Source organism: Nanorana parkeri, unplaced genomic scaffold (genome assembly GCF_000935625.1).
Source record: "Nanorana parkeri isolate BGI_ZX_2015 unplaced genomic scaffold, ASM93562v1 scaffold1417, whole genome shotgun sequence".
NCBI classification, from domain to species: Eukaryota; Metazoa; Chordata; class Amphibia; order Anura; family Dicroglossidae; genus Nanorana; species Nanorana parkeri.
In genome coordinates this window covers 36,659-52,774 of record NW_017307685.1, presented here as the reverse complement: position 1 = coordinate 52,774, position 16,116 = coordinate 36,659, and positions in this window count along the sequence as shown.

Sequence of the window (16,116 nt, the reverse complement as noted above, 5' to 3'; positions counted from 1 at the left end):
CACTTGCTAACGAATGTCATGAAGACTGTCAGTATATTTTTTCCCTTCATAAAATGTATTATACGTGTATTAGTGTTACACAAAAAAATAATTTTCAGTCTAAAGAGTATAGTGGTAATAGTAATTATAATAATAATATGATAAGCAGTTATGAACTGCTTGCAGTCTGTGTTTGAAGCCTTGTTTTGGGTACAGCTGGTGTTTTCTGTGTTCTAGGACTAGGAATTAGGATGGAGTATATGTGAAGTAGGTCTGGATGTGAATGGAACAGATACTTTGCATGTGAAGTGAGCAGACAACGCCTGTTGTTAAAATGATGTGTGTTGGTAAAGTTCTGATGTCTTGCAGGTGGTTTTGGCCATGGAAACGATGGAGTGAATGAAAGGAGCTGCAATGTGAAAGAAAAGCCTACAATAAGAGAACAGTAACCACCTAGCTCTGCATATGAAGACAGCGGAGGAAATGGTTCAGCAGCCAAGGTTTACTGATCACCACAGGAGGGCTTTCATGAGCAGATAAGAATAACAACTGAAAAGAGCTTCATTCCTGAACCGGCCAATCTGCATGGAACTCACACTGATCTCAATTAGGGGAGCCCTCTGTTCATAAGGACCCAAAAACAGTGACATAAGTACGATTTATGTAGCATCTATCAAATAAAATAAAGTAATATAAACCCACTGATCTGTTAGGAGAAGCTTATAGCCAGAGGTGACTGCCGGGAACAGTTATGATAAACTGCCTGGTTGATGATCTGTGAGTTGTCTTGCAGTTGACCATTTTCTCTGAAGGAATTCTTTCACTCCCTTTCTTTATCTTATAAGTGGATGAGTGGACACTGGGCACTTCCTTGAAGACACCCAGCTCTGTCAGGCAGTCATCTGCACTTGGAGATAAATAGCAGATCGATCGATCAATACATAGATAGATAGATAGATAGATAGATAGATAGATAGATAATGTACGGGTGTTTCTGTCTCATCTAATATATGTGTCAACTTCAAGCAAGTAATATTCGCTCTCTTAATAACTGGTAATGAACTAACACTGTGACCTTTCTCTTTTACTAAATACCATGAAGAATGTTATATTAGCGGAAGGACATACAATTGTCCCTACAATCGTATAGGCTTTTTTACAATTACAAATACAACATCTGTATGTTATTAAGATACAGTTTCGGCCGCATATAGTATAGCACCAAACTGTACAATTACATTATAACTATTTTGTTGTATTTGTTCTTCCTGTTATATACACTTCTTTCTGAAATCTAAAAGAAAAATAATATTGAAACAACAGCATGGGAGCTGTAACAATGTATATTTTCTCCTTCTACCTCTCCTCTCTGTCTCTCATTCACTCCTCCTTTTCTAACTCTTTCTGCTCTCTCTCTCTCTCTCTCTCTTCTGCCTCATGTCCTCACATTTTTCGCCTCCCCTCTCTCTCTCTCTCTCTCTCTCTCTCTCTCTCTTTCTCTCCCCCTCTTCTATACGTTCTCTCTCCTGTTTTTCTTTTTTTCAGTTTCTTACTCTCTCTCTCTCTCTTCTCTCTGTCCCCTCTCTCTCTTTTCTCTCTCTTCACCTTCTCACATTCCTCTCTCTCTTCTCAACTCTCTCCTCTCTTGTACTCTATTCTCTCCCTCACTTTGTATCCTTTCTCTTTCTTCTCTCTGTGCTCTACAACGCTCTCTATCCTCTCTTTCTCTTCTCTCTCCTCTGTTTCTCACACTCTCTTTCTTGTCCTTTCCACACTCTCCTCTCTTTTCTCTCTCCTCTCTCACACTTTTTATCCTCTCTGGACCTTCTCACATTCCTCTCTCTCTCTCTCTTCTCAACTCTCTCCTCTCTTGTACTCTATTCTCTCCCTCACTTTTTATCCTTTCTCATTCTTCTCTCTGTCCTCTTCAACACTCTCTATCCTCTCTTTCTCCTCTCTCTTTCTCTCTCTCTCTCTCTCTCTCTCTCTCTCTCTCTCTCCTGTCCTCACACTCTCTCTTCTCTCTCCTTTCTCTTCTTCCTCTCCTCTCTTTCTCACACTCTCTTTCCTCTTTTCCCTCTCTCCTTTCTCACACTTTTTATCCCCTCTCTCTCTCTTTTATGTCTCTTCTTTAACACTCTCTGTCCTATCTTTCTCTTATCTCTCCTGTCTTTCTCACACTCTCTCCTCTCTTCTTCCTTTCTTTTCTGCCTCTCCTCTCTTTCTCACTCTCTTTCCTCTCTTCTCTCTCTCCTCTCTTTTCTGTCTCCTCTTTAACACTCTCTGTCCTATCTTTCTCTTCTCTATCTCTCCTGTCTTTCTCATACTCTCTCTCCTGTCCTCACACTTTCTCATTTCTCTCTCCTCCCTTTCTCTTCTCTTTTCTCTCTCTCCTCTCCAACCTCCTCTCTCCTCTCTTTCTCTTCTCTCTCCTCTGTCTGGCTCTCCTCGCGCTCTCTCTCTCTCTCTCTCTCTCTCTCTCTCTCTCCCTCTCTCTCCCCTCTCTTTCTCACACTTTCTCTTCTATCACCTGCTAAAAATGCAAAAAAAATGTTTTTTAACCAGAAAATATATTGGAAAAAAAGATATTCTTGTATTTGTTTTACACCGAATTTTTACTTTCAGTCTATAGGCGATTAATGAACTGTGTTTGAAGCCTTGGTTTGGGTAAAGCTGGTGTTTTCTGTGTTCTAGGACTAGGAATTAGGATGGAGTATATGTGAAGTAGGTCTGGATGTGATTGGAAAAGATACTTTGCATGTGAAATGAGCAGACCACGCCTGTTGTTAAAATGATGTGTGTTGGTAAAGTTCTGATGTCTTGCAGGTGGTTTTGGCCATGGAAACGATGGAGTGAATGAAAGGAGCTGCAATGTGAAAGAAAAGCCTACAATAAGAGAACAGTAACCACCTAGCTCTGCATATGAAGACAGCGGAGGAAATGGTTCAGCAGCCAAGGTTTACTGATCACCACAGGAGGGCTTTCATGAGCAGATAGCAATAACAACTGAAAAGAGCTTCATTCCTAGACCGGCCAATCTGCATGGAACTCACACTGATCTCAATTAGAGGGGAGCCCTCTGTTTTTATAAGACTTGGAGAACAATTATAGATATAGTTGTGCAGAATATAGCTATAAAATATATGAAAAGGGTAAATGCTACAAACTGAATGATGAAGAAAATGTATGTGTGTAAATGTGAAAATTCATTTGCTGCTGAACCAACCAGGCAACAAAAACACACAATTTCAGCTTGGGAATTTACTTTAAACCGCAAAAACAATAACTGAATATTATACTATACTTGTGTGCATTAAATTTATTTTAGGTTTTACTGAAAATATAGGTTTGATGAACATTTGTGCAAATATGGTGTGGCATAAAGAGTGCAATTACCAGCTTTTTTACTCTACAGGTCTTACACTTCCTACAGAAAATATATACGCTTTTATTTGGTCCTATTCCTGCCTTCAGGATGTCGTTCTTGAACTGAAATTCCAGCAATGTGTTCTCAGATACTTCCATGGTCTCAAATTAGTTGTTATGAACACTTGCACACTGCCACAGGCAAATACTGACTGCCCCAGCCATGTGCTAATTACCCCATATTTTGTTTCTGGTGAATTGACTTTAATGTTTTTCATGCGATATTTATCTCGTTTTTTAGAGTTTTGTATTTTTTATCTCACATTTGTGAATTTGTCTTTAATGAATTGACCCTTTTTTTTATCACATGTGATAGTTCACTGAAAAAGGACAAGTGACCATATTAACTAATCTTCAAAATGGCACGTGCCCACGAAACTGCAAAAAATATCAAAATTGTCCATAGGCAACATCAAAAACCTTTACAGCTCATAAGCTTAATATTAAACAAAAATGATGGTCGTAGGTGCACATAATTACGTGCAGGGGGATCCTTAATTATTTGTAATTAGCTTTTTTACATTTAATTAATTTTTAAAACTTTTTTTATATTGCTTATTGTTATTACTATTACAGGAGGGAGTCCATTCCTATGTGTTAGTTATATGTAAAGATAAGATTTTAATGAGAAAATGATCATGTGATAAAATAAGGAACACTACTGAAGTGATTCCGTAGCTTTGAGAAATTACCATAAAGATTTGTTTCTTTTCCCAAGTCTCCAGTATAAAAATTATTGTTACAGAGAAATACAATACATTCACATTGGGACACACAATGTAAATGTATTTCGCACACAGTTTTTTTGAATGACAATCTGAGGTCATCAGGTATAGAGCAATGCCTACTGTAGAGTCAAGAAAAAACATTAACTCACAAAGACATTTAACAGAATACATCAGAAATATGTCCATGCTGTCATGGATGGCAACTGTCCTGGATTTACTGGGACCCACCCACACATCTTGACCATATTCCCTGCCATGCTGTGTTCACAGCATCAACCTTATTTGAGTCTGCACATTTTCTTTTTTTAGTTTCATAGTGTGTGGTAGGATTTGAACCCCAGTCAGGTTTTTATTGCTTTTTGTGTCCCTGTTAGGCTCAGAAGGTCATTTTACAGTTGTCACTAGAAGAAGTGAGGGTGAATATTCCAATAGGGACACCTGTTCAAGTGATGTCTGTTTTAAGCTGGCCATACACTGGTATATTTGTATATGTTCATACAAAAATTCTCATCAAGATATTAGATAATGCCATCAGATGCCTGTAGAATGTCATTCGAAATCTTGTTTGAGTTTAACTTTTGATTTTGGAAATGAATGGGGTTTCCTGAATGAGAACCACATCTACTGTTAGAATTTAATTCCTTTGAAAAACATTTCCATCATACGCCTAATTTTTTGTCAGTATGGTCAAAAACAATCATTTATTTTACTGCATTTACTATTGAAAAATCAAATGAATGTTCCAAAAACAAATGTTTTCAAACAAAATTCTACTGCTGTTTGGTCAGCTCAAGAGGGAAGTTGCTCTCATTTGTAAAGATTTCCTTCCATTTCCTGTTTCATCTCCAGAACCGAAACTGAAACCTCTCCAATGGAGCAGACACAGCAAAAATAAACTGACAAGGATTTTAAACCGTTTCTACTTAGTCCAATATTAAAAAAAAGATTGGATTATACGTACATTTTAAAAATATATATGTTGCACTATTACCGAACGTGATTACCTAAAAGACAAATTATGAGCTGATCAAGCAAACATGCTTATTGCAATCACCCACTCAAGGGGAATTTTATGAAACATATAATCCTGACTGTCTAATATATTAAACACTGTTTTCCATTTAAACAATACCTAAATCTGTACACATGCACACAATAAGTGTATTTTCCAGTAAACAGTGTGGAGTGAGCACTGTGCACACAAATACTGCATAAAGCATTGTTGTCCTCTAGGTTTGTTTTCTTAGGAAGAAGCTTTGTTTTCCTTTTAAACGATAATGTAGCCCACAGAGAGGTAAGAAACAGAGTACACAGGGCTTTTCAAAGGAAAGTTCACTTCCCAGTCCCCACTAGTACAGCCCCCTTCCTGTAGTGTGAAGGTGCAACCCCATAGTGTTATGAAACCTCATGGGTCCTTCCTGCAATCTTTCCATAAGAAAGGCCACTGTCACACAAGTTCCAGCTTTGCAAAGGCGCAGGTGCTAATCTGTGAAATGTCACATTGATGATGAGAACATTAGCTACAGTTTGTGACTTTTTTTCACTGGTAGGCTAAAAGGTGAATTCGTTTGTAGACTATTAGCTGCTGCTTATGCTGTGCAGAGGGCTTCAGTTTTATAATCGTGAGATTGTTGGTTGTAAAAGTTGAACTCCTATAGAGATCCAGTGGGGAGTAAGAAAAAAAATTACTAGCTTATAATGAGATTTTCCAATATTTTTAGTGTGCCGCATCTACCCACTGATGAAATCAGGGTGTCAGAGATGCAGAACACTATTTATAGACACCCAGTATCTGATAGCAGACATTTGTGCAGGAAGTCTTTGGTGTTTTTACGCATGGCACCTCAACATGCACATATCCCTAAGGCCTATTTACACCAATGGGTTGTGGTAAGGTGCACATTACTGCAATACACGATACTGCACAATGCATGCGTTAAATGCATTAAAGGAAGGCATCTGTGTTGCAGTGCACCACAATGCATCATAATGCTCTACAAAAATGGTGCATGTTCCATTTTTACTCCCTTGTGGTGCGTTGGCGGCCTGTTCCAATGAATGCGCTGCCTTAACACAACACAAGTTATAGTAAATGTCTCACAATGGACATATGTAAATAGGCCCTGTCACATACCCTGCCTCTATTCTAACCCTATTATTTACCTCCAACACTGAAAGTTAAAGTCCTTCTCCAGCCAAACCAATTTTTTGGAGTTAGCACTCAGCTTTTTATTGCTGTTCATGTAGGCCAGTTAGTATAAAGCCTCTCCATTATGACATGTAGAGAAACGGTTATGCACTGTATGCTCAGTGTTGTATTGGCATAGTTTGTAGTATTGGCCCATGTTGCCCCCTAATCTGAGGTCTACATTTTTGTTCCTGGTTTTAGATACTCTCTAACTCTGTCCCGCTCCCTCTGTCCCACCCCATAACCTAAATCATAAACCTAAGCTTTATCAAGCCAATGTTTTGGCTACAAATTATATCATTTAATTGTGACACCAAAACAGCAAGGCTTAAAAGAGCATACCCATTGGAGGTGCCTGAGTCACTCAAGGATTGCAAGATGTTTCACAGCACACCATTCTGAGGTATATGACAGGCATGCCAACCCATGTCTCAGTACTTGGTTTGGGCCCCTTTTGCAGCACTTACTGCAATTACTTTTGCACGCTATTCTAATTATTCGAGTTTCACCTGTATATATTATCAATGCCCTGGCTACCCCTGGTCCTGGGGTTCTGTAGATCTGAAAATAGTACTATTAGTCACTTTATCTCATTAAATTCTTCTGTCCAAAAATGAAAACTGAAGTATGGAGTAGCTTTTAGCACCTTAGCATTTTTGGTGACAAGTACATCTAGAAATTACTATAACAGTTATTTAAAACAATCTAAGTGCTGGATCCAGGAATGAACTCTGTACTAGCAACCTTATATTATTATTGGGATGGTGAAAAAAATAATGTCTCTAACCAAATCCTTTATCATGGCTAGGAAGGGCAGTCGTTTGAAAGAAAGGTGGCTGATATCATGATACTTTATGCTGATATGCAGGAGATGAAATATAGAGCTCTCTCTAGTGGCTAACCTAAAATATCTATATTTATATTAACAACAAAAATGTGGCAAAAGCATGTAAAAAGGTCACATAAAACTACTTAACTACTTTAAGGAAAACGCTACAATAACAATTTAAATGTGTGCTTGTTGAAAATACCCAGCACTTTCCTTTTGATTCTTACATGAATAATACCGCAAATAACAGTTTTAAGTGAAACACATTTGACTATAAGGCAAACACACAATAATCTCAAGCAATTGCAGTAAGAATGTCAATGTTTATTAATGAGAACATGTAAGATTAGAAGAAAAAAAACCTGACCATTAAATATGTCTATTGCAACTTAAAAATTGTGAGTTGAATACTAAAAGTTTGTGCATTAGTCAGATTGAAATTTTTGGGGGACAATTCCACCATGTAGTTACTAATTACTGGCTCTGCATCTATAATGCTTTACTAATTTCCATGCTGAGCATTAAAAAAGATATTTTAGTAACTGAATCTGAGCTAGCAAACAACCACAACAGGTCACCTATGACCCTTTAAGATATGAATCTACTATCGGTGTTATATCAATGTGACAGTATCTTTCTTTATTTACATGCTAGCTGTTTCAGTGATAGCTATTTTGTACTATTTTGTTGTTTACTCCCATCAAGCTGTCCCTTACTCATGTTTATTTGCGTGTCAATGTATGCCTTTGTATCCATGTAAAATTTCTAATAAAAAGTATGTTTTAAAAAAAGATATGAATCTACTAATAAATGTTCTATATTTAATGGAGGAGAGGTTGACTGAACAAACTTTATCTATTACCAGTGCCACTATTTTTAAAAACAAAAACGTTAAAATTTGATGCAAACCCACTTCTCAAAGCCTTACTATTCTATAACAATAACTAACATTGTAGCATGCTATTGCTGCCGCAGCAAACTGATAGAGGCACCTAAACTATACTTGGAGTATTCACAAAAGGAGAAGACAGAAGAAGTGAAAAATCTAGGACAACATAGCTGATTTGGAAAAATTCTCCAGTTCAGCTTACTCTTCAGTTCGGGTATGTTGTCTAGATTGTTCACTTCTCCTGCCTTCTCCTTTTGTGAATACTCCTGTGTGTGTCTGCATAATGATCTACCCAGGCAACGACAACATCTGCAAAAATAAAACTGCAAAGCACTACTGCAAGTATAGTTCAGGTGTCTCTATCAGTTTGCTGCGGCAGCAATAGCACCCTTTTGTGAATAACCCTAATTGATTTCCTAGGCTGCTGGGCCCTATAGCAGTCATGCATTCCTCTATAGCTAAGTTTTCCCCTTTTTTTGGCAGGAACCATTGAGGTATAGCACAAATCTTGTACGGGTGAGGCTGTAGGGTCAACTTGAAGACATATTTGGTGTTCACCTCTGTTACTCCTTTTGGAAGTAGAACGCTAAAAGATCGCATGAAAGTGGTGAAAAAGATAAATAGCTCATAACGGGCAAGCTTTTCTCCAAGACATACCCGGGCACCTGTAAATGAGAAAAGCATTTACAATACAATCTGATAAATTCAGAACATCACACTGCAATTCTGCTCTAGGTAAGGTCAGTGGCGAAACTAGACATTCCATCACTTGGGGCAGTAGCCAATAGGAATGTAGCAATGCATTCCAATTGGAATTATTTTTTTCTATTCTAACATCGCTACGTGTCAGAATAAAGAAAAAAAAAGAAAAAGCAGTGTTTCTCTCCTGGGCGGCCGGAAGCGGGAGGCTCCCAGAGCGCCCGGAGAGTTTTTTTTCTTTTTTTGACGGCAGCAGAGCCGCCGGACAATAGGAAACTATTGGGTGGAGCTAGATGTCACTGATACCTCCGCACAATCGTTTTCTATTTACTTTTTTAAAACGTTTAAAACAATTTTTCTGTTCTGCACGGTCCCTCTGAGGGTGAATAACCGACCAGTGTTCGGTTCACTTCACTTGCGGTCGGTTGTTCACTCGGCTGCCCTCGGCACCTTAGTGGAAGTACTCCATCCACAACCCTCTTGCCCCCACCCCATACTTCTGGGCTCTTTTCTTTTGATGTGGTGCTGGCACCCCTCCAGATACACCGCATAGGTGAGGCTTCAAATCGCCTCATTCTCCAGTGCTGCTTTGTTAATTAAAGGGCCACTTCTGGGCTCACTTCTCTTTTCCTGACGGTGCCCCTTCTAATCTGTCATGAAGGAGAGACTTGAATGAAATGATTTCAAGCCTCACTTCCATGGTGGATCAGGAGGGGTGCCCCTACACCAAAAGAACACAAAGAGCACAGAAGCAGGTCTAAAGACACTGATCCAACAACACAGCAACACAGCTTACAAAAAAAGACATGGGGTCCCCTCTAAATTTCCCAACCAGACCCTTGATCCGAGTACAGGCCTGGCAGAGCAGGAAAGAGGGGGGACGAGCAAGCTCCCCCCCCCCCATACCAGACCACATGTCCTCGGCATGGGGACAAGGCCACCCAGATGCGGCCCCCTCCCTTGTGAATGAGCAAGGGGTACTGGTACCCCTACCCATTCACTAAAGGGTTAAATAAAAGATAAATAAAAAGTCCAGACTTTTAGGGGAAATCCTTTATTTGAAATAAAAATGCAACAAAGGATTTTGACAATTCCTTTATTGTAAAAAAATAACCCCCCAACGTAATCCAGGGTCAATCACAACGTCCATTGTTGTCCACGACGGCGAGGATTTGACGAAATAAAAAAATTAATAGTAATCATTTTTTTAAAATCTGATGCCTGCCGACCCGTTCACTTGCGACGAACTCCCGCCGCAGAATGGCATTCTGACAGATGCCGGCAAAATAAAAACAATTGGGCGGAGCTAGCAGTGACAGCTAGCTAGCTCCGCTTAACTGTTTACATTTGTCCGGCACCTGACAGGATTTAGCTGTGTGAGCCATGATTGCACCCGACCTGTGGTTGCTTTACCCAATCAGGGTTTCACAAGGCACTGTGAGGTGTGCAGTGATGATTCGCTGCCTGGCTTTCTGATACCGGAAACTCGGGTATAGGCATTGGAGCATTTGGGCGAGTACGAGCACTCGCCCAAATACTTGGTATCAGCACCAATACCAGTATCGGTATCGGTGCATCCCTACATTATACAGTAATGCAGAATACCACCTGGTATAGAGGACTAAAAATCCCTGCAATATTTTATACAGCAATGCAGAATACCGTCAGCTATAGAGGACTGCAAATCCCAGCAATATATTATACAGAAGGGCTGTGCGGGGTCTCAGGAGGGCTGTTTGGGTCTCAGGTGGGCTGTGCGGGATCTCAGGAAGGCTGTGCGGGGTCTCAGGTGGGCTGTGCCGGGTCTCACCAGGGGTCCGGTGGGTCTCCCCAGTGGGTGTGGGTAGAGGGGTTCCCCAGTAAGGAGGAGGAGATGTGCGGCCACTGCTGTAAACAGGTGTCTCATGGTTCACAGAAAGGCTGCCGAGGTCCCAAGCAAGTGCGAGACCCCAGGCAGCTGCTTAAGTTTAAACATTTACAGCTCCAGTGTCAGCGTTTAGCATGGGGGCATTTCACAAGTATGAGTACTCAGTGCATCCTTATTCAGTTGCTCACCCTGTCAGCTACGCCCCTCCTTATGTGGTGCGAAGGGAAACATGCCCCCCCCACCTAGTTTAGGCCCTGGGTAAGGTATCTGTCTAGACCAGTGGGGATATCCAACATTTTTGGTTCTGGTAGGATTGGCATAACTGGATTGGGCTGTGTGACAACAGTGCCAAGATCTGGCTCATGTCTGGGCGAGGTGGGTCATGTGGGGCATTACAGGGAGGCCTGAAGTGCATTTTTTTTTAAAAAGCTTCCCAGGTGCATTTGTACAAAGTGCTACACAGGGTAACACTTCCCCATGGGCTTTGTCTGTGCTGTTCTCTCAGCTCCACAACTGGCAGCTTCACTATGGTGGGTACAGGCAATTTCTTTACTGTTTACAGCCTAACTTGGTCAGATTCTTGGTCAGTGTTTCGAACATTGGTACTGTAACGTTGGCAAGTTAATCAGGATAATGTCAAACAGGCTCTGTAAAGTTTCTCTACGGACCTGTGCCGGTGGGCTTTAGGCTTATGTTGATGGCATCCATTTGACATTAGTTTGACATCTTTCAAAAATAAATTGACACAATTAATAGATGACAATAGATGACACAAAATATGACCTGTGTTGATGGGCTTTTGTTTGCTCCAAGTGCATTTTGCATACTATACAAGTTTTTGTGAATACAAAACCCTTTGAAGCAGTATTTGTAAAAAATAAGTCAAGGCAACTGGACTTGCTGTATTTTTCTTGAAGACGCGACACTGGTCATCCAACCAGCTTTCTCAATTCAGAATGACTTCTACAAGATGACCATGACTTGTACAAGTCATTCTGAATTGAGAAAGCTGGTTGGATGACCAGTGAAACTCATATTATTATTTTTTGGTAATAGGGCCTATATTTTACGTTAAACTTTTTGTTTTGCAAAGGTTTACCCTAAAAATGTGATTTGTTTCAGGGGGTAATATTTTGTGGTTTTAATTTATTTTGAAAATAATTTTTTTTTAAATTATATGTTGATAAAGCCTTATTTTATAGTTTAAATTGCATGATTTTCTTTTTAAAAGAGAGTGGGCTTCTGTTTTGGGGTGATATTTTTTTGTTTGGGGTTTCTTTACTTTTTAAAGACATGTGTGCACCTATACCACTTCATATTATATTACTCACATTCATTGCACCTCCTATTCTCATATATATATATAATAAAGGTTTGACATACACCAATTAGGTTTGGTATCTCTGATTATAACTGTCCTGCTGCTGGCCATTTTTATACTGCTGAATCCCTTGCTAATTCTTGTGGTAAAGCCCCAGCCTGTGCGCTTTGACTCTAATAAAAATTGGGCCTAGCCTAGCTATTTAAAATGATCCTGCTACTTGCCCATTTTTGCACTGCTGTCATCTGCAGTCTCTTAATTATTGACAAGAGTTAGAAAATGTCCAGAGGCAAGGCAGTTTTGCATCAGTGAGAACATGGACACCCTCAGTGAACTACTGGCCATGTTCTCGCTGCACATTGATGAAAAATCACATGTCACTGCTAAATTTTAGGGATGCACCTATATATCGTCCGCAGAAACATATCGGCCGAAAATGGCACTTTTGGCATAATGCCGAAAGTGCCATTTTCCTGCCGATACATCAGCGCATCCCTGCTTTCTTGCTTCCCCGCTGGGCCCTGCTCTGTGTCCCAGCGGGGAGGAGACAAACTGTGATAGCCGGCCGAGCGCTGCTGGAGGAGAGCGATGTGAGAGGCCGGCGTTTCCTTCCACACCGCTCAGCCACCTATCACAGTCCGACAGAGCGGTGTGGGCGGAGACAGGCAGCGCTGTCACAGGAGGCTGAGCTTTCTTCCCTGCACCGCTCGTTCAGCCTCCTGTGACAGCGTGTCAGAGAGGAGAGCAAGTGCAAACACTCAGTGATCAGTTGCAGAGCCAGCCGTGATCTTACGGCTGGCTCCGGCCACTTGCAGAGAGCTCAGCGTCCCTGGTTACCTGCTAACCAGGGACACTGATCTCCAAACAGCAAACTCTCCCTGGCGCTCCGGGAGTCTCCCGCTCCCGGCGGCCAAGGAGAGAAACACTGCTCATTGGAATGCATTGCTAGATTCCTATTGGCTATTTCAATTTGCAATAGCCAATAGTAAACTAGCATTGTACCCACCCTCTGCTGCAGTTCTCCATCAGGTCCATCCAATGGGCAAAACATTATTTATGTATTTTTGCTATTCTGACACGGCTCTGTGTCAGAATAAGAAAAAAAAAGAAAAATAAGTGTTTCTCTCCTGGGCGGCCGGGAGCGGGAGGCTCCCAGAGCGCCCGGGAGAGTTATTTTTTTGTTTTGTTTTTTTACGGCAGCAGAACCGCCGGACAATAGAAAACTGTTGTGCAGAGCTAGCTGTCATTGCTAGCTACGCAAAATCGTTTTCTATTTACTTTTTTAAAAACTTTAAAAACTATTTTTCTGTTCTGCTCGGTCCCTCTGAGGGACCGAGCAGAACAGCCGAGCCGTATGCCGCTCAGCTTAGTGAATAGACCCCATAACATTCCAGCAGCTCCTGAGGGAGTGAGTGCTAAAACACCAGTGCCACATTCCTTATGAAAACCTGACCATGCTTCAAAAGCAATTCCAGACATATAAGATGTAACCAGTGAACTTCAAGTGCTAGTCAGCAAACACTTCAGTCCTGCCTAATCAGGATGTTCACTCAGTTTATATTTTTTGATATATTCATTTTTCACTTGGTTTTTCACAGATATGTTTAGAGTCATTTGGTTGAAGACATTGTAGATATTTTATTCGTTTTTTAGTTCATTTCACACACTGGTTTCATCCACAGAGATGTATTTTGTTCAATATTTAGATACACACTATCATTTATTTGTTGAGTTGTTTATTGATTCACTGACACAAAGTTTCATAACTACACATGCTTATTTAATACACTATTTGGGTCTAAATACCGTGAGGCTGTTAGCGCTACTCTATTAATTGATTATCCCTTGAGGCTTACCGCCTGAGTTACAGCAGCTTCTGGCTAGTCCGCTTTTTCTTGTTTCCAGAAGCGCAGGTTTTTTGTTTTATATTAGTTAACTAGACAGTTTGATGCAGAATATGCAATGTTAAATGTAAGCATTATACCTTGAATCATTATGTTTGCAAGTTCAGTCTGTATAGACCTCTAATAGAGTTTTTGAATAGATACCGGTAAGTAAAACTTTAGAGCAAAGCTAAATCAATCAGGTAAAAATCACATTAAATCAATCAGGTAACGGGGGGCGTGGTCTGGACGCAATGGAGGACAGCCGCATCTGATCTCGGCTCCGTGCTCACCCTCTGCATCCGCACCCATCCGACAATCCACGCTGAACCACCGATGATGGCATGTAAACGGAGGACCTCCTCGAGGCACCTGAAAACCCCCCGGCCCCAAAGGGGAGCGTTGGACATGTTCCTCCACGATTTGAGGACGAGCAACAGGGCCGCATCCAATATGGCGCCTAGCCATGAGAAGAGCCCTGCGCCCCCTGCTGGATGTACTGGTATCCGCCAATGTCACTTACCGGTAAGGATACCACTTCAGCTTGATTGCCAAAAAGAACGGGAAGACAGCGGTGCTGCGCGACAGAGGCGACATATCCAACTTCATGCACCAACTGGAGCTGCCGCCGGTGGATCTCCCTGCCTGGCACCGAGAAGACGATGACATCCCTCTGCCTCAGAGACCTCCTCCCTGGCGGAGAGTCGGCTCTCGACCCACCCGCACTCCTAGAGCGATGTCCGGGGCACTGGATCGCTCTGCTAGACCCCAGGAGCGGATAACCACACGGGCTGAAGAGGGACCTTTTTCTCCTGAGTGACTGCCCGAGGATCTCCTTCCTTCCACCAAACTTCTCCATACAAGAATGTTGTCGGATGGCTTAACACTCCCTTATTTTTAAGTTTTCTCTTATCGCAAACTGCAAGATGTGATTGCAGACCACACAACTTTGTTTTATTTCTTACTCTTCTCTGCAGAGGGACCCATAACAGAGAGCCGCAACCTCCATGGCGCCCTACTTTGTTCCCCCAGTAGGAATGTTCTTGGGACTCAAGAACTGTCAGTTTTTTGACAAACCTTTCCCGGAGAACAGACCCCACCCCTGCGGGGGGACGGATGCTTTCTCGGAAAGGTACTTTAGTGGTTCATGTTGTTTCAAACCGGTTTAACTGTTTTTTTTTCTTCCCTTGTATTTTGTTAGATCCATGCCTACAGGTTGACTGGGTACCTTGCTCTGCTCCATCTTCTCCACTGCACCCGCACCTCGCTTCCACCATGACGAGTCTTAAGGTAATCTCGTACAATGTCAGAGGTCTCAGCTCTCCCGCCAAACGCAGTAAGTTGTGGTCAGAACTGAAACAGCTTAAAGCCCAGGTTGTCATGTTGCAGGAAACACACTTCACGCAGCACTCCACTGCCCGCCTACCCACACACCTATTCCCCCAATGGTACTTCAGCAATTCCCCTTCCTCTAAATCTAGGGGAGTAGCAATAGCATTCCACAGGAATTGCCGCTTCAACCACCTAGAGCAACGCTCAGAACCTAATGTGCGATTCTTGTTTATCAAAGGGCAGGTAGAGGGCGTATTGGTCACATTTGCCACGGTTTACGCAACCTCCCAACAGTTGACCTTTTTTGATGCGGTCCTCCCCAGGCTTCATTCCTTCCAGGAGGGGGTGTTGCTCTTGGGAGGAGATTTTAATTTCTGCCCGGACCCCACCCTGGACACCTCAACGCGGCACACCCCTCAATCTTATGCAGCCCTGAAACACTTCAGGAAAACATTGCAAACCTTTGCCCTCACAGACAGCTGGGGAGCATTTCATGCTAATGAAAGGGACTATAGTTACTACTGTCTCTCTGCTGGGCTTGCAGCCGCGGGAATGGACATGGCGCCTAAACGAATCGCTCTTGGACGACACCTTGATAAGAGGTTCGGTTACAACAGCGATCTCCAAATATTTTGCTCTCAACCGCACGGGAGATGTGGGTGAAGCTTCCCTGTGGGAAGGTCACAAAGCAGTTATATGCGGTGAGCTTATTGCACACGGCGCCCACCTCAAAAAAGCTAGGCAGAGAGAACTGACGGAGCTTCTTGCAGCTGTTCGAGTAGCGGAAATGTCTCATAAACGCTCAGGCAATTCCACTGACGAAACTGTGTTAGCCGCACTGAGGTCCGATTAGGCTTCCATACTAGATAAACGACTTAAGCAATGCTTGCGATACATATCCTTCCGATTTTATGAACACGGTAACAAGTGCGGTAGACTCCTCGCTAACGCTTTAAAAAAACGTAGACAGATGAC